The sequence below is a fragment of the Aethalodelphis obliquidens genome, unplaced genomic scaffold, assembly GCF_003676395.1.
Source record: "Aethalodelphis obliquidens isolate GAN/ISIS:26980383/991018 unplaced genomic scaffold, ASM367639v1 scaffold1, whole genome shotgun sequence".
Classification (NCBI taxonomy): Eukaryota; Metazoa; Chordata; class Mammalia; order Artiodactyla; family Delphinidae; genus Aethalodelphis; species Aethalodelphis obliquidens.
The window spans coordinates 7,031,469-7,051,250 of record NW_020837945.1 but is presented as its reverse complement, the minus strand read 5'-3'; the positions used below and the strand labels follow the sequence as shown (position 1 = coordinate 7,051,250).

Genomic DNA, 19,782 nt, shown 5'->3' with positions numbered 1-19,782 from the left:
AAAAAAAAAAAAAAAAAAAAAAAAAAAATATATATATATATATATATATATATATATATATATATATATGGAAGAGAGCAACCAAATCAGTAAACACATCTACAAATGATAATAAGCTCTAAACACTAAACTAAGATAAACATAAAACCAAAAGCAAATTAGATGCAGAAAGGGAACCCCAAGTCTACAGTTGCTCCCAAAGTCCACTGCCTCAATTTTGGGCTGATTCCTTGTGTATTCAGGTATTCCACAGATGGAGGTAAATCACGTTGATTGTGGAGATGTAATCTGCTGCTCCTGAGGCTGCTGGGAGAGATTTCCCTTCTCTTCTTTGTTCGCACAGCTCCGGAGCTCAGCTTTGGGTGTGGCCCCGCCTCTGTGTGTAGGTCGCCTGAGGGCGTCTGTTCCCGCTCAGACAGGACGGGGTTAAAGGAGCCGCTGATTCGGGGACTCTGGCTCACTGAGGCCGGGGGGAGGGAGGGACACAGATGCGGGGCGAGCCTACGGTGGTAGAGGCCGGTGGGACATTGCACCAGCCTGAGGCGTGCCGTGAGTTCTCCCGGGGAAGTTGTCCCTGGATGCCGGGACCCTGGCAGTGGCGGGCTGCACAGGCTCCCCGGAAGGGGGGTGTGGAGAGTGACCTGTGCTCGCACACAGGCTTCTTGGTGGTGGCAGCAGCCTTAGCGTCTCATGCCTGTCTCTGGGGTCCACGCTGTTAGCCGCGGCTTGTGCCCGTCTCTGGAGCTCGTTTAGGCGGTGCTCTTAATCCCCTCTCCTCATGCACCCCGAAACAATGGGTCTCTCGCCTCTTCGACAGGTCCAGACTTTTCCCTGGACTCCCTCCCGGCTAGCCGTGGTGCACTAACCCCCTGCAGGCTGTGTTCACGCCGCCAACCCCAGTCCTCTCCCTGCGCTCGGACCGAAGCCCGAGCCTCAGCTCCCAGCCCCGCCCGCCCCGGCGGGTGAGCAGACAAGCCTCTTGGGCTGGTGAGTGCCAGTCGGCACCGATCCTCTGTGCGGGAATCTCTCCGCTTTGCCCTCCACACCCCTGTGGCTGCGCTCTCCATCGCGGCTCCGAAGCTTTCCCTCTCCACCACCCGCAGTCTCCGCCCGCGAAGGGGCTCCTAGTGTGTGGGAACCTTTCCTCCTTCACAGCTCCCTCCCACTGGTGCAGGTGTCATCCCTATTCTTTTGTCTCTGTTTTTTCTTTTGCCCTACCCAGGTACATGGGGAGTTTCTTGCCTTTTGGGAGGTCTGAGGTCCTCTGCCAGGTTTCAGTAGGTGTTCTGTAGGAGTTGTTCCACGTGTAGATGTATTTCCGTTGTATTTGTGGGGAGGAAAGTGATATCCGCGCCTTACTCCTCCGCCATCTTGAAGCTATCTCTCCATGGCCTTTTAAAATCTATTGCCAGTATAGCTTCCAATCTGGCCTCATACTACCTTTCTACATGTACTACAGTGATGCTCAACCATGGATACACATTAGAAGCAAATGGGGAGCTTGGAGAAAGTACCCAAACTCTGTCTCCTACTCATATGTCTCCCACTCAGCCACCTCCTTGAGAGATTCTGATTCAACTGACCTATGGTAGAGCCAAGGTATTAGGGAATTTTAAAATTTCCCCAGGTGCTTTTTACATGTAGCCATAGTTGAGAATCAGTGATATACTCTTTGATGCAATCAAATGAGTGTACTTAGCAAAGTACTTTACCAACACCCCATACTTTTGCCTGAGCAATTCCCCTTGAAAGCAGCTCTCTTTGCTCTATTCTTCTTCCTACAGAAAATGCATGAAGACTTCTGATTTTCTTCCAACTGGAAAGAATCAATCCTTTTCCTGGAAATTGTTAGTACATTTTCATATATTACATTCATTCATGTCAGCAGGGAAGACTCTGTGTTAGATAAGGACAATGCAGAGTGTTAGAATAAGATAAGGTCCCTGTCTTCACATAGCTGCCCATCTTGCGGGATAAGAGAAACACATGAACCAACAAATAGGGCTTCCCTGGTGGCACAGTTGTTGGGAGTCCGCCTGCCGATGCAGGGGACACGGGTTCGTGCCCCGGTCCGGGAGGATCCCACATGCCACGGAACGGCTGGGCCCGTGAGCCATGGTCGCTGAGCCTGTGCGTCCGGAGCCTGTGCTCCACAACGGGAGAGGCCACAACAGTGAGAGGCTCGTATACTGGAAAAAAAAAAAAATGAACCAACAAATACCATAAGTTTTATAATAGCAATATGGAAGTGTCCATGAGATAGTGTTTAGGCATAAAAGGCTCTATTCTTCCTGGTGCAATAACAATTTATGTATATGTCATCGGTATATGTTTGAGGGCAAGTACCACGCATCATTCACCTTTATGTATTGCAAAGACCACGTTTCTCTTACAATAGTGTTAAATGTTTACTGAATCAATGAATGAGTGAGTGAGGAAATGAGTGAATGAGTAATACGTTGGTGATTAGGAGTCATTGGGAAATAGTGTCAGCTTCAAGGGAGTAGTGCCATAGTTCAGTGCCTGCCCAGGGTGGAGGGTGTCCCACTGGAGTTACATCATCATTTTCAGTCCTAAGCTATGTGTGAGTTCTACAATTTCCGTCAACCAACCATTCCACAGTTTATTTTAAATGGTAATAATAATATCTTATTAGAAACTAGGTCCAATTCTCTCATGACAAGAAGGTGGTAATGGTCTGTCCAAAATAATACTTAGCACCTTTGCTTTTAATAAGCAAATCCTGGAGATCAAATGGGATGGTTTGATGGCTGATGGGAAGAACTGGGGGTGGGGGGATTAGAAGAAACACCTGTCCACCCTACAGATCCATGAGACTTCCTCCTTCCCTGTTGAACTTGCCATGGTCTCCATGTTGTCTTTGGGCCTCTTAAAGATATTGCTGAGAAAGCTGCTAAAATGGCCACCAAATAAATGAAGATGAATAGGGCCCTGCAATAATTTCCAGGCTGATTGGGGTGGGGCTAACAAGTGAAGGACAAATGCACATGTGAAAGTAATTGTGCTTCTCCAGTGGAAACCTCTAATCCTTCAAGCAATTAATCATACCCTAAGAAGTAAACTGTTCTCGGGGAGAAAGCCATCTCTGAACATCCAAGTACTTTGAGGACACTAGTGAACCAGAGAATAAGAGTCATCAGCTGAGTGAGCTGAAAGGGTTAGCCCAGCTTCCGGGAGCGTCTGAGTCAGGAGAGATAAAAGGAAGTGTTTCCTAATCCAGAGGATTTCAACACTGTGGAAACTCATTTCCCACAGAGATACAACAATGTGCAAATATAAATCATTTCAAAAAAAGCCGTTTAGAAAACTTCACATGTCATGATAAAGGCGTTGAAACTGCTCACATGTTTTTGGCCATGTCTTTGACATTTATTCATTCTTTAATTTATGGATTGAATATTAATCCATTTATTCATTTATTCGATGACTCATTTATAGAGTCATGAATATGAGTTATTATTTTTTTGTTTGAGCATCTACTCTGTGCCAGGGGCTGTGTTACTGTGGGTACAAAGATGAACGTGGCCTAATCCCTGCCCTCAGAGAACTAGCCATCTATAAAGGGAAGAAGAAACATGAAGAGAAAATCATACTGTGGTGAGTGTATTGATATTACCGTTTATAATTGTAAAGGGAGGCAGGATCTTAAATGAAGATGCAGGGGAGGAGTGAGCCAAGGGAAGAACCATGGGGACAATTGAGGGATCTTGTTCTAGGATGTGGTTTTCAGGCAAGGGAGACATTGGGGGCAAAAGCAGGTAGAAAAGTGCGGGGCAGTGCGCCGTGTGTGGAGAAGTGGAAGCTGCTTGGCATTGTGGAAGCGTGGATGGTGGAGAGAACATCCAGAGATGTGACCAACATGGTAGCCAGAAGTCTTGGACGTTGGGTAAACAGTATATAGACTTTATCACGTGAGAACTGAAGAACGATTTGAGGGTTGGCACAGGGAACCGACACAGACAAGTTCTAATTTTTGAAAGGTTATATTTGCGGTTAGAGAGATTGGCTCTGAAAAGGGTCAGAGTGGAGAGGGGTAAGGAGGGGCCAGGGATACAGTGATCAGGGTGAAGCCATAAAAGGGCAGGGGAGCAGGAGGTGGAAACAAAAGTTATTCGGGAGATAGAACTGGATGACATGTGGCTGTGGTCATGAAGGAAGGGGGAGGGGAAGCAGGCTCCAGCATCTGGGTTGAGTGACAGTGGAGCCACTCACAGAAATAAATGATACAGGAAGAGGAGCAGTTTGGAGTGAGGGTTGTAGGCAGCGCAGCACAATGTACCTCCAGGGAACACTGACTTTGTAGGCACGATACCATCCATGTCTTCCATTGGTAAGCAGCCGCGTGTGCTACAGGAGACTGAGTCAAAGTGATTTTCCCTCAACTTAGCTCATCAATACAACCAGTATGTAGGAGATTTTCTTTGGAGACCCCAGACTGCTTTTCCAAAACTGGAAGAGTCCAAGCTCCCTTTGCTTCCATTCATGCATTCACTTATTCATACATTCACAAACATGAAGCCCCTGCTAGAACCTAGGCACCAGCATAAACCAGATAATATATGGGAGCTCACATTCCAATGAGAGGCAGTAAGGTATGATGGATAGAGAGCTGGCTTTCGAGTCAGACAGACTAGGATCTAAATGTTGTCACCACTGCTGACTAGGTGTGTGACCTTAGGCACACTCTCTAACTTATCTGAGCCTCCATTTACTTATTTTGATGGGTTTGGAGTTCAACTATATGAAATACCAACACAATGCTGATCACCTATGTTCTCCACTACTGGTAGCTGTTAGTTTGATAATTATTATTGCAATTAGATATATACAAGTAAACAATTCAACTACACTGAGATAAATATTCTGGGAGATAGAAACACAGGGAAAGCGCCTAACCCATGAGAACAAGCAGAGAAAGCACCTACCTAGAATGGGCAATGTCTCAAAAAATAGATATGAGAAAGCGGGGAAAGAAAGGAAGAGGGCTTCCAGCAGATGGCTTTGGTATATTTCAGTGCATTGAATCAATCAGTAGAGGACCAACCCATTTGGGCCACTGAAAGTCATTCATCACGGAGCAGGCTGCAGAATGGCTGGTGTCAAGGCTAAAATATAGGCGGGGCCAGTTCCTGAAGGTCTCACATACCATGTTCACAAGGTCAGGAGCTGAGGCTTTGGTTTGTAGATAATAAGGGGTCACTGGGCTGGGCAGCTGAGGAGTATTTAGGGAGATCACAGAGGCTGCACTATGGGGGATGCTTTAGAGGGAGGGCAACTTGCTGGAATCACTGAAGAAAGGATGTGCATCTAAACCAAAGAAGTAGAAGTGGGAAGGGAGAGGTGACAGCTTCAAGGGATATAGAGATAAACTAGGAGTAATTCAGTTTCTTTCAGAGCCTGAGGGTCTACAGGAGCAGGGGAGCTGACCTAGACAGTGGATAATGAAGCTAAGCTGTGGTCAATCAAATGGGACAACAGAATCATTTCTTGACTTACAGTGATGTTCTTGCAGGGGAGAGGGAGACCTGGGATGGAGATGCAAGGTCTGGGCTTCCTAAAAAATACAGGTGGCATCTCAAGCCATGGGAGTGGGTACGGGAGTGTGTTTAGTGAGAAGAAAATGATTTGGAGTATGGGGCCACGGGGAAAATATCATTTTAAGGAGCTGATGGAAGAGGAGGAGTCTAAAATAAAACTGAAAAAGGGCCAGAAAAGTAGGGAGAAGTTGGGAGAAGACTGTAGCAACAGTCTGAAATGCTACGGAAGTGTCAAGTAGGTGAGTAGAGGACTATTCCCCTGGGTTGAAGAGTCATCACACAGCCACCAAAGGCATGGAGGCAAAGCATCATTTCCTTCCTTCTTAAAGCTCTTCTCCATAGCCATCCATTCTGTTCCCCGAAGTTTGGCATTGTGATACAAGATATACACCTTGTCTCTCCCCACAACCCAAAGAGGGGTGTTTTGGCCTTTTTCATTTCATGATCTTTATCATCAATGATCAAGAGGAAACAAAGGATGGCACACAGAACAAACAAGAGGGTCGTGCCCAGGTCTTTCAACCATGGTCCCGTTCCCAATTTCACCCCCCCAAAATTGGATCTCTCACCTGAAAATAGTGCTGAAGATAGATCCAGGATAAAACATTAAGAATTGGCCAAGAAGCAGGGGCCAGCTCATCTCAAGCGGACAACTTAAAGGCCTCTTGGAATTTCCTCATCTGTCCTCTTGTCTCCATTTTCTTTGTTAATCTTGAACATGTGCCCTTAGGTGTTGAGGTGGTTAGAGGCTGAGTCCTGTTGGGCTGCCTTACGTTTGTGTGGAGAGCGGACCTAGAGTCAGAAGAAGCGTCTTTCTAATTCAGTTATACGCCACTTTTTGTTGACACCAGTTACATAGTGGAAAAGCTGTTAGATATTCAAAAACGCATTTGTAACCACTATTCCATAGTAAACCAGCTCAGAAATTAAGCTAAGGCATATGGTTCAAATTAGACCAAAGTTGTCTTTCGAAAGTTCTATGGGACACACAAACATGAATTGCTGGGTAGACTTTGCAAATTAAGAGAATCATTTTATTTGTCAAAAATGTGTGTGTATGTGTGAGTGTGTATATTCACTCACAAATATTCATTGGGGGCTATATGTATGTGTTTTTTTTCTTCTCTTCTTTTGGACAGAGAGCATTTGTAACCCACTGACTCCCAACATCAGGGTCCCATTAGGGTGAGGGTGTATGGATTTTGCCATTATTAGTCAGAAACTCTGGACTTAGCGCTCTGCCACTTAACATTAGCACCCCAGGATCTTTGACCATTAGAAGTGGTCAAGACCTTGGTTTCCAGCAATGCTTCTCATAAAGGAAGTTCTCAGATAGAAGCCAAACACTGGAAAAGAATTGCTGACTCCAGGACTGTTTTGTAAGACTGTACGGTGATTTATAAACAGTGGGGTTTTTTGGTTTGTTTGTTTGTTTTAATGAAGTTGGCTAGTGCCCTTGAACTTTCTTGCACAGGTAAAGCCGTGTGCCAGCATGCTCCTTGGAGGCCCCTTTCTCTGTGAAAGAAGTCAGGCTTCATGTCCCCACAGCTTCCTTTGCTTGGAATGAGTTACCTTCTCTCCTCTGCTCTCAAGCAGTGCTAGTTACGGCTATCTGTGGGAGTCACAAATAAACAGTTATTGGAACCACCTTCTGTGTTCCATGCTGTGTGGTTCAGATGAAGAACCAGGGCTGCAAAAGGCTGATTGCAATCCAAAGTGTAGCCACCTCCAGCCTCAGCATCACATCACCTGGGAGTTTTCTAGAAGTGCAGATTCTCAGACCTCAGTCCAGATCTTCTAAATCAGAATCTGCATTTTAACACAATCCCCAGGGAACCTGTCTGCACATTAAAGTTTAATAAACACTAGTCTAGAGCAGTGAATTAAAAAATGTACAGTCCCTCTCTGCGCGTGCACACACACACACACACGAACACTTTGGGACATACGTGCATCATATATAAATTTTTTGTCCTTTACTAATATATGAGGTACATTTTAAAATATGCACAAAATACAAACATTTAAAAGGGTGAAGCAGAAGCTACATGTGAATAGTTCTATTACTTTCTTATTGTACCCTCTTAGGTTATTGGGGTGCAATACTTTGTAGACCCCTGTTCTAAGGAAGCAAACAGAGAGCTAAAAGGAATCTTAGAACACTTTCTATATGATGGTCAGGGTTCTTAAGGCCTCAGGGAACACAAAACACACATAGAAAGTAATTTGTTGGGCTAAATTGAATATATGTATGCCACCCATAGGTAAAGCCATATCCCCAGCATATGCATTTATATTTAGTGTTTATCAATTTCATCAGGTTGAGAAATGTAAAACCCATTTTTCTCTTCAAAGTAAAATGCTGTAGGATGTTCCTTGGGCTATGAATCAAAATAGGAAGTCTAAATCTTTGTTTTTTAGTTTAGTCATTCAAGTCAGTAACGTATTTGGTATCCTCTCTGACGCACCTAGCTTTGGACTAGCTTCCCCTCTGACCTAGAACATCATCATTTAAATGGGTGACATCAGTTACTAAATCCGGATGGCTCTGTGTTCATGTGAACAGCATCTCTGACCACCCTGTTTCTTTCTTACCATGTATCAGGCCTTGTGTTGGCATTGGGGTTAAAAGACAAATTGATCACCCCACAGAGCCTGGTTTAAGGAGAAAAAGAAGCTTCACAACAAATCATTACAGCAATACATAAGTCTTATCATGCAGTGTGGACAACTTGCAAAAGGCAGAAGACAGGAGTAAGAAGAGCTTCCTCTGGAAGCTGAAGGAGGTGACATTTGAGTTGGGCCTGAAGGGATGAATAGGAGTTTGCCAGGCACAGGGCACAGAGAAGGAACTTGGGGGTAAAGGGACCTCCCTGAGCAAAGGCATTGGGCAGGAAACCTGCTTTATCAGCGTTCCTCTTGGGTGAAGTGCAAACTCTTCTCACTCAGTCAGTTAAATGAAATAATTTAAATTGACATGAAATAATAACCCTGAACGCTTACTGAACAGTAGGCTCTTGGGTTTGTAAAATCGAACGACTCTGAGAGTAAGTTATTTCATACGGTTTGGCCACGACAGTGTGTGGAAAGTTTCTCAGCAGAGCACAGTAAGTACTTCTCATTTACAGTAAAATCTGGAATGTTTGGGAAAGGTTTGTGCTAGGGAAATTGAATTTTCAGATTAACTGCATAAAAATGGAAAGTCTGGTTTAAAAAAACCTTACTAATTTTGTTTTCCTTTGAAGAGATAACTGCTGTTAACATTTTAGAGACATTTCATTTTAATCTTATCTAGTAAGAGAAAAGCCGAGCACTTATCCTGTCTTTTCAGCTTTACATAATGCCGTTCCAAATTTCACCCCCCAGAATTGGATCTCTCACCTGAAAATAGCGCTGAAGCTGGTGGGGTGGCCATGCCACGCAGCAGGTGGGATCTTATTTCCCTGACCAGGGATCGAACCCGCGCCCCCTGCAGTGGAAGCGCCAAGTCTTAAACACTGGACCGCCAGGGAAGCCCCCCTTAATGCCTTTTTAAAATTTAACATTTTAGCACGTTGCCGTGACTTAAAGACCACATAATATTTCAGCTTATAAATATTTTGTACATTTAAAATCCTTTCTATATTATTGATGATCCAGGTTGGTTTGGAGGTTTTAGCATTATAACTAATGCAGAGAACGCTCTTACACATAATCCTGATGCATATTTCTTATTAGTTCTTAGAAGTACATTTACTGGGTCAAAGATTATGAATAATAAACAGTTTTAAACTTTAGTTATGCATTGTCAAATTGCCTCCAAAACAGCTTGGCCAAATTACTCTATCGGAGGCCATGTATGAAGCCCTTCGCCTCTGCATGCTTGTGGATACAGAATGTTGACGTGTCTTTTAAAACCTCTGATTATCTGATCAGTGAAAAGCTGTGTTTCTTGGACCCCTGGCTCCTTCTTATTCTCATTTGCCAACGTCTCCTGCTCTGCCTGGCCCTGGGGCTGCCCACGACTCAGTCTGGGGCTGCTTCTCCCACACCCTACGTCTAGGAGAATCTCATTCACTTACATATTTCACTCTCTATTTGTAGACTTAAACAGTAAAGGCATCCCTCCTGCCCAGCCCTCTCTTTTGAACATCAGACCCAAGAGCACAGACCCCAGATCACATCTGAGGCAGCCCTAGTGCATTCCCTCGAACCTCACCCCCAAACCTGGATCCTGTTTCAGTATTGGGATTACGTACCAGAGTGAGTTCCACACTGGTATAACATTAAGACATTCTAACAGCGTGGGTGTCTGATAACGGATGAGTGGGTGTTAGCTACAGAGGAAGTTCCAGTGTCCTTGGAATCAGTAACATACCCACATCCAATCCACCTCTTTTTCATGCCAGAAAGTCAGGAGTTATCTTTGAGACCCCGTCTGCCTCTCCACCCACGCCCCACCCACCTGTCAGAGCCTCCTACTGACTCTGTCTGGAACGTGAAACTCAGAGCCCCTGGCCCCTCTCAGCCCTTGTCCGCGCATCCCTAATTTTAGCTTGGATTACTGAAAGCACCTGATAGCCCGACTTCCAGCATCTACGTTTGCCTCTTTCCAATCCATTCCCCGTGTCATGTCACAGAAGATGACTTGAAAAGGCAAGTCTGATCCTACCTCTTCCTTGACTGAAACCCCAAGATGCTGCTCGTTCAGCTAAGATGGTGCTGATGGTGTTCAAGGGCCCCACAGAGCCCTACATGGTGTGGCTCAGCCCTAAGCTCCTGTTCCACCCCCTCTACGCTCCCCAACTCAATACCCTTCCTCACGTCCCAGAAGGCAAGCTCCAGGCCTTTGCAAATGCCATGTGTAGCCCTGTGCCCAGAACACTCATCTCTCTCCCAGGCTGCCTCCTTACCTGCCAAGTGCTCGTCCTTCTTTATGTCTCCACCTTAATGCCACCTCCCCAAGGGAGTCTTCCTGGAACCCCAGGCTAGGACATGTTGTACACCCCATGTTCTATTCTAATGATTTATTAAATACCTCTCTTCCCTGATCTATTGTAAACTACATGAAAGTGAGGACCAAGTCAGTCTTTCTCCCTGCTGGATCTGCAGGCCCCTGCACACTGCAGCTCATAGTAGGTGCTCAGTAAACTCTTGGTGTACAAATGAATGAATCATTCTTGAAATATCTTCAAGATTTTTTACCTTTTAATTTCTTTTTGAATTGTTTACTTATAAATGTTACTGTTTGGGGGGGAAACAGTAATTTATTGACTTCTAAGAACTTTCTGTCATCTGTGGTAAATTTCCTTTGGGTAAGGCATATTTTGTGTGTTTTGTTTATTGTAAACACATAACAATAACAGCTAACTCTCATATAATTATTAGTGTGAACAGGCAGAGTTTTATGGTGCTTTATATGTTTTAACCTCACACCACCTTATGAGTGGGCATGATTATTAGCACTAGTTTGCAGAGGATGAAACTGAATCTCAGAGGGGTTAAGTAAGTTGTTGAAAGTCACACAGCAATTCGTAACAGAAGCAGAACACTGTACTCTTAACCTTTACACTACGCTGCCTCTGAAGAAGTGTTTAATTTTTTTTTTTTTTAAGTTCAGAGGAGGTAATATTCAACCTGCCCTTTGAAGAACAGGTGGAATTTGACGGAGAAGGAAACAGCAGGACGAGCACCCTCAGGAAGGAGCAGCTGCTGGTCATGGAGCCATGAACACATTGAGCAGTCTGGAAAAGGTAAGTACACACCAGGCTAAATCCTGGAGGCAACAAAGATGAAGAGGGTACGAGAGCCAGGGCTTAGAAGGACCTTTTGCTTTGCAAAGGGGATGAGGATTTATCCTGTCAGCAGTAGAGGCTACTGGAGGACTTACAAAGGGAGCTGTCGTCTACATTACTCTGTAGATGAGTGTGCTTCTTCTTCCTGGTAAGAGATACGATGAAATCATGGTAATACAAAGTTGCATGCAACCGAATAGTGTCTTAACTGTAAAAATCCGGGTTCACAGTCCTGAGAAATGCAGCCCATGAGGCTGTGAAGACAGAGAATTACGTGTGTGCCTGAGCTGCTATTTCCTCCTTTGTTTCCATGTAAGAAACTGTACCATCATGTCCAGAGGAGGGCGTGTTGGACTGTCTCCCCATGGGTATCATTGCTCCAATGATGTGAACACCAAGGGAGTGGTGACTGCCAACACTAGTGCCCCCAGTGGTGTCCTAGTGGAAAGGGAGTTAATTGCAATTCTGTGAAATATCTCAACTACTCTTCCAGAAGTAACAGCATCTTTGTTATCAATGGCAAGGGAGTGTTTGTAGGGAAATCAACCAAGAAGGATTCAGTAGGTTGGCCCGATTTCTGTGACGTTATCAGAATTACTGTACGTAGAAGCCTCACTCACAGTAGGGTTTACACACAGGTGCACGGAGCCTGGAGAGATTCGGGGTAGAATCAGGAGTGTCCATGTCCTAGGATGGTGGGGAGGGGTGGGAGAAGAGGAATTGTTTATTCTCAATCACCTCTTAGGCTTTTATTGTTTACTATGAATGTGTAACACACCACCATCATTTTAGCCCCAACTGTGACTGTGTCATAGTAGAAGTCACAGTATTTCAACATGTAGTTGCTTCAGAGATTTTGAAATAACATTTCTGCTCACCACCCTTTCAAGACGCTAGCTCTTCTTAATTAATACTTGAAAACAGAGCACAATTTTGTTTTAAAAATATTTTAATGAGTGCATTTTAATATTATCGGTGTCTTTTGTAGTCATATTTATTTTATTCTTATCTATTTAAACACATTCTGAGAAAGCAATCTTAGGTCTTACCTGTCTGCCAAAAAGAGCTATAACACAAAGATGGTTAAAAATCCCTGAGCTACACAGAGAACAGACTTGTGGTTGCCAAGTGGGAAGGGGGTGGGGGAGGGATGGAGTGGGAGTTTCGGATTAGCAGATGTAAACTATTATGTGTAGAACATATAAACAGTGAGATCCTACCGTACAGCTCAGTAAACTGTATTCAGTATCCTGTGATAAACCATAATGGAAAAGAATATGAAAAATAATGTGTGTATATATATATATATATATATATATGTATACAATGTGTGTATATATATATATATGTGTGTGTGTGTGAATCACTTTGCTGTACAGCAGAAATTACCATAATATTGTAAATCAACTATACTTTAATAAAACAAATTTAAAAAAAGAATCCCTGAGCTAAAATATTAAAAATGAGACCAGCTTACTAGACTTATTAGACTTCCTGACACCCTCTGATGTACGATGCGTGAAAAAGCTTTCGTCCCATAATGGTTAGAATTGTTTCCAGGAGTCCTAGTACTGGGAAAATCTGGACTGCTGTTCTTCTAAGAAAGTTGTCTGTATATTGAACCTTGTCTTTGAGTGTTTTGACCTTCTGAGCTACTGTTGAGCATCGATCTGCTCTTCCCTAGGGATGCCAGGTTTAACAAATAAAAATATAGGACTCCTTTGTACTATATCTATGTGGTACATATATACGGATTTCAAATAAACAATGACTGATTTTGAGAATACGTATATATCAAGTATTGCATGGGACATACTTAAACTAAAGATTATTTGTTGTCCACCTGAAATTCCATTTTAATTCAACATCTTGTATTTTACCTGGAAACCCTAAAAACACCAAAATTGGGCCAGTATCCCCCAACTAATTAACTACAGATTGTTAGAAAGTGTTTTCTTACAGTGTTTACTGATGGAGATTAGTTAGCTGCCAAAGGTCTCAGACTTTGATTAAATGTGAAGGTATTTTGAAGTTGAAATTTTCTTATTATCCCCCAGTGATCACAAACACCTGTTTTCAACTTTGGGACAAGCATACAACTCACACATATTACCAGTCCTTAAAGTCCATTTACCACCATCCAAGAATTTTGGTGTTAACTGTGTCCCCCGAGATCCTGTGATAATCCAGTTTCTGTATCAAAGAAATATGGTCAAAGTTTAGACTGACAGGGAAACTGAATTTCAAAACCTTTTGACACTCATCCCGTTGTTAAGTATTTTGGTTCCAAATCAAGCAAACGTCATAATTTCCTTTGTCTGGGATGAGATTCCAATCATGAAAATAAGGAGCATAGACATCACCGAGGAGGAGAATGTCACTCTCGCATCCAGGTGCATCACACCAAAGCCCAGTAATCATCAACTGCTCGAGGCCAACAATTCCAAATTTATTTTTAACAGAAGAAAAAGTAGTCAGCATGAAGCCAGAAAACAAACCGGCCTGAAGTCGGTATGTATATTTATAATGTGATATGCTTTCTGTGTTTCTATTCCTTCACCATAGTAAAAAATATTATAAATGTGAGACGAAGAAAGATAGATGTGAGTGGTTAAAGGCGGCGGGTTCAATGTCTTAGTGAATGAGAGACTTACTTAGGGAAAAATCAATCTGAGTGTTGCAAATTATGTAATGATGCAGTGTAAAAAGGCAGTGATCTCGCCTCAAGCAACTTTTGAAGGACAGAGATGCGGGTTTGAGAACACAAACTTGCTTGCTTGCTTTCCGTTTTTTTCTTCGTCTTTTAGTGCTCTGACTATGCCCAGTTTGAAGTTTCATTAAATAGAATCTACTAAATAAAATACTTGTTTCTCTACAAGTACCATCTGCAAAAATAGATGCCTTCCGTTCTGAATTAGTTCCAGCTTCCGGGTTATCATCCGACAAACCCAGATGCTCTACATTTTCATCTCCTTATCTAAAGGGAACAATGTGGAGCTGTCTTCTCTGTGTTACATTTGAACTCATCCAGACTAGAATAGTAAGTAAGATTCCACGAGCTAGTTAAACCTCTTCCCTAAAGAGAAAATTGGGGGCAGTGCATCAGGGAGGCTATCGCAGACCAACCCGCCTTGTTTTTTTTCTCCACTCAGACATAAATTTTCCTGTTTCACCAGTCATCTTACAACAATGCATGTCCAAGCCATGCTGTGATTAGAGGGGAGTATATGCTTATTACCCAAGTTATTCACATGTTGGAGCACGGAGAGACCAAGCGTGGTAAACCAAAGGAAATTTCCATTTGCTTTTCAGCTGCTGCGCATTCTTACTCTATAGGAAAGTTAGCTGTTATTAAGTAATGATGTTCAGCTGAAGTTGGTCACTCGTAACAACAGACAGATGTAAAATGTTTTATTTGGGTTAGCCAACTCTCTCCCAAATAAAGGGCCTGAAATTGAACTGTCTTTACAAAAATATTCAGCAAATGATACCTTATTCCAGTGCTCAGATTCTTTGCCATGGAAAATGGGAAGTGAGTCTCCTAGTGAACCCACTATCTGTTTAAACTTGTCTTTGCCCAGAGAAAACTTGATGTTCTATGGAATGAAAAAAAAATTTAATGAATCTACATTGAGGAGTACAGGGTATAACTATGCAAACCAAAGGATTTTTTTACTTACTTATGGAATTTGAAACAATAATAATGAAATGGAAACATAGGAAAAAGGCTAAATATTTGACCACAGAGGCAAATTGGATCATTAGATGCTCACATGCAATGTAAAATGTGGGATTTGTCTTTAAAGCAGTACTTGTTGCTTTTCCAATGTATAATAAGGCAAAAGAAAGACTTTGTCAGTTCTCCAAGCCATCACTTACAACCTCCAGCCACATAATCCTTTAGGAAGTTGGGTGTTTTTAAGACACTGGTTCTGATTCAGTGGCTCGAGTGTGGGACCCAAGAGCTGGGATTTCTGATTAACATCAGTAAGTGATGCTGGAGCTGCAAGCCTTTTATTATATGCTGTCCTGTCTTCAGGGTCCAGGAATATGGATAGTTCATCTCAAGGTATTTCATGACCACAGAGAAAGATATCTGCCCATCAAATGAACTAAGATTCATAAAGCCTGTTTCCATCCCTACTCCTGCCACTGGCTCAGTGACCTTGAATAAATCACTCTCAACCTTTGTGATCCTATTTTTCCCCAGATATAAAGTGCAAAGTTTAAACCAGATCAGCACTCCTCAGAGTGTTCCCACATGTCAGATAAAGGCCAGAGTTACAGAGTTAAGCATGTTTGTTTGCTGTAGAACTTCTCAGACCCTGTAATACACAAATGTGCTGTGGGAGTCTCCAGTGGGTGGGGACAGTGGGGTGCTTGGAGGTTCTGTAGGCAAAGCTTCCCCAAATTACCTGACCACAGATTGCTTTATTTGTGGAATACCTATTACCACACACTTAGGGGAAGCCTGAGCAAGAGAACTGCTAAGGTTCTTCTATTAGCTTCAGCTCCCTCAGCCCTAAAATCCAGGATCTTTCCTCTGGCCTCTGATGTTCTTAGCCAGTGAACCCCGAAAGCAACTGTAGGATGATATCCATCATCCAGGGAAGAAAACTTAGAGAAATTTTAAACCAATTGCTTTCCTTTTCTCCCAAATTCTCATTTTTCCCTTCAAGACAATTCACCTGAACTTTTATTCCCTAGGACACCTTTCCTGGCAAACTGAAAACTCCACCCAACAGCTACCATATTTGTACATTCAGCCCCATTGATTTTCTCTTCCTTCTCACACCGAAGGACCCACTCCTTTGCTTGAAAGTAATGAGGCTGAACTTTTAGGCAACCCGGTTTACGTGCTTGTGAATTTCCCACAGATTCTATATAACTCTAAGTGGCGAAGAGTATAGATCATGATTTCAAGGTGTGGTCTCAAGACCAGTAGCCTCAGCATCACCTGGGAACTCATTAGAAATGCATGTTCCCAGGCTCTACTCTAGACCTACTGAATCAGAGACTCTGGAGCCCAGCCATCTGTATTTCAAGACTTCCACGTGATTCTGACACTCGCTGAAGTTGGGGAATTCATGTTATAGAGGTGAGAAGCGAGGATTACAGACTCAAACAGACCTTGTGCTATATCAGTTTCCTTACCTGGAAGACAGGAATAATCATATTAACTGTCTCAGAATCTAAGTGAGAGTTAAATTAATATACGGCACCTTATGTAACATCTGGCACCGGATAAGCAATAAACCAAAGCTGTTTATTCTATAAGGGCTGCTAACATGTAATGAGCGGGAACTTAGTTTGCGATGTTTTGAACTGCATCATTAGGAGTGATGTTCTTGAGTTCGTTTTGAGGACGGAGGTGCCAGGTGGTTAGATAGGAGACAGATTTGCTTTGCCAACGAGGTCCTCTGTGTGTTAACTTTATGAACATGTGTAGATTATCGAATCTCTCTAAGCTTAGTTTCCTCATTTAGAAAATCAAGAAAACTCTCTCTTCAGAAGGTAAAGAGAAGGCTTAAATAAAATACTGTCTGTAATCCCAAGAGCTGGGATTTTTCAGCTGTCTGTCTGTCTGAAAAGGGCTAGTCCCTTTTAATGACATAATGTTTAATTAATGACATAATCCCCTATGTGTTTGTCATCACAGATTATGAGGCCACCAGAACATTAACCAAGGGCTTCTTGCTCCACAGAAATAAGAGTGACAGAATCTGAGGCCCTTATATCTTGCCCTGAAAAGTTGTCTTGTCGTGATAAATTTAAGTACTGATTCAGAAGTAATTGAATGAGAAGAATTATTCACTTTTTCTCTGCTGTCCTTAGGGATCAGGCAAGTCTTTCTTCCCACTGAAATCCTGTGAGATTTGTATTTATTTTTCTATTCAGTGTTTAGCCATAAACTACCATTTGAGGTTTACCTTGAGGGATATTTCAAGACTTTACATGTTTTCTTTAAATACAGTTCCTTTTAGGTCAGATATTTAATCCAAAAATATGTAGTAAGAGCATCACCGCGGTCAGACTTTCACTAGGTTTTGCCTTAGTAACAAACAAGTCCAAGAATTCAACCAGGCAACAAGAGTTTTTTCTCACCTGGGTTACAAGTCAGCTTTGGTTCAGCTGTAGCTCAGCTCCAAGTGTCCCCCACCTCCCCCCTACCCCCCACTGCCATCCAGAGGAAGGAGCAGCCCAATCTGAGCCTCACTGGAGAGCAGTGACAGAACCGTGTCATTCTTATGTCTCTGTTCAGGTGAGGCTTGAGTCACTGCAGCTCACACACCATTGGCCGAAGCAGTCACATGACCACATCTAACACAAAAGCGTGAAAACATACTTCCCTGCAGGGACAAACCCAGGGAAGAATCTCATGGATGGACCCCACAGAGAGGGGCAGATAGTAGGTGGAAGCAACAATCAGCCACGACAACCCAAAATGACCACGGCTCTACCAATGAGGTTCCAAGTTCATGTCTTCAAAATACAGGTCATTAGGATAGAGGAAACTAGATTGTGAATTTGCCATTACCTTCATTGGCGCTTCCCCTCAGAGCCTCTTGTTCCTCACAAAGAAGAATGTCCAACTCCACAGCCTCCCAAAAGCTGCCACTCCTTCCAGCCAACCTCAGTCCTCAATGGTCCGAGAGAAAACATGGGTTTGCAGAAGGAAAGAGTAATTTCCCCAACAGAGAAAACCAAAGGGCCACCCTTTGGAATCTGCCGAGAGTCAGCTTTGGCCACCTTGTTCTCTTTAATGAACGTGTCCAGTTCTGCGGCCACCTGGGCAAAGCCATCTGTGTCCTCAGCTGACACGGATGAAGTCAAGAAGTGGATTCAGAACAGGGAGCCCAGCCATTGAAGCGAGTCCTAGGCTGCTTTGAAGAGCAGGTAGAAGGTGGCACGAGGCCAGTGCCAAAGGCCCCAGTGCATGTGTATGTACGGCCACAGTCACAGGATCCAAAGAAAGGATAGCTAAGCCTCACTGAGTTTATTTTCCATTATTTTTAAACCTTTTGAGTTCAGTGAACCCCAACTAGATGCTTGTCAAGCACTTTTTTTCTACTTAATATTTAAACCCATGTACCCTTAAAGTGAAATTTCAGCCAGGTATTTCAGATTCATAGCAAAAAGAGAGATCATTAAAAGATTGTTTTGTCAAAAATATTTGACATCCAACAAAGCTTTAGAAGCAACTTTTCTTACAAAGAGGGAGCTGTTTTGCCAGAGTTTTCAAGTCAAAGTCCCTCAGATTCTAATTTTAGTCTAGAAATCCAGAGTTATGGTTGGATTTGGATTTCATTCTTCCATGCCTCACCGCCCATTTGAAGGTATGTAGGATGACATCACTTGAGGCCTGGTTGAGAAATTCCAGGTTTAGGGAGCCACTGTCTCCCCATTTTTAAATTATTTTTCCACAGGTGCATAGACTTTGTTAGCCCACCATGGAACACAGAAGTTTTTCCCAGCATGGGTGAACTGAAAACTTCCAAAATTTGACTCAACAGAGCTATACGTTTTTAGAAGGTCTCAGTTTTGTACTAACTAGGAGGGGAAAAAAAATCATTCTTAAAGCATATTTATTTTTTTCCCAGCCAAGCATCACATGAAAGTTAGCTGTGTTATCACATTTTTGAGAATTAAATATCCTGTAAATACAGGTTGACTAGAAGAATGGTGGGTGAAAGTCTATTGTGGAAATGAGAGACTTGTCTGTGCTTAATTTTGGCTAATACATCTACTAACATTATTTATATCATATATTAATATAATATGAATAATGTATCATAATATCTATGTGTTTACTGTAAGTGTTATCTAAGTTAAATAATATATAATTTCTACATATCCTATAACACATAATACTTATATGATATTTATATGATAAATATAAATAATGTGTTACAGTTTTGATCAGATTCTCCATATATTGCTTTTTAAAAAATTAATACTTAGCCTTGGGCCACTGGGTCATTGGCATTCATTTATCTGTAAGGATGGTGAAGCTTCTGAAAAGTAATAAACGGATGTTCTCCATGTCTGCGTGCAATAGCGTTATTTCAGAAATGCTAAGGGCAAATGGGGAATCGGAGATTTATCAAGGGGGGAAGCCGTTAGGCTGCTGATATGATTCAACATCTATATCCCAGTGTGGTGGTTCTCAATGTGTGTTCCTGCAACAGCAGCATCACCTGGGAATTTTTAGACATGCTAATTCTTGGACTCCACCCTAAACCTACCGAGTCAGAAACTCCAAGCCTTCCAGATGGTTCTGATGCAGCTAAAGTCTGAGCACCCTTGTCAGAGTGGTTGAGAGTGTAGATACAACAGCTTCACACACTGCCAGGTGCCAGCTGTTGAGAGCTTGGGTGAGTCACACAACCTCTCTGTGGCTCCATTTCTTCCTCATGGGGATGGTGTGAGGGTTAATTACATTCACACAT

At 42.8% G+C, this 19,782-nt stretch overlaps 1 protein-coding gene across 7 annotated transcripts in view; it reads left to right on the top strand.

The window, feature by feature from the left end:
• The window catches only part of KCNJ15 (potassium inwardly rectifying channel subfamily J member 15), a 50,654-nt gene that overhangs the window by 23,591 nt on the left and 7,281 nt on the right, over positions 1-19,782 (top strand). For 4 of the 7 annotated variants that reach the window (XM_027096119.1, XM_027096201.1, XM_027096336.1 and 1 more), the window contains exon 2: positions 11,153-11,290. The gene's annotated coding sequence lies outside the window, so the exon portion shown is untranslated. Of the gene's footprint in view, positions 1-2,144; positions 3,619-11,152; positions 11,291-13,794; positions 13,844-19,782 lie in introns of those variants that run through there. The other 3 variants (XM_027096496.1, XM_027096424.1, XM_027096271.1) reach the window with 2 other exon arrangements.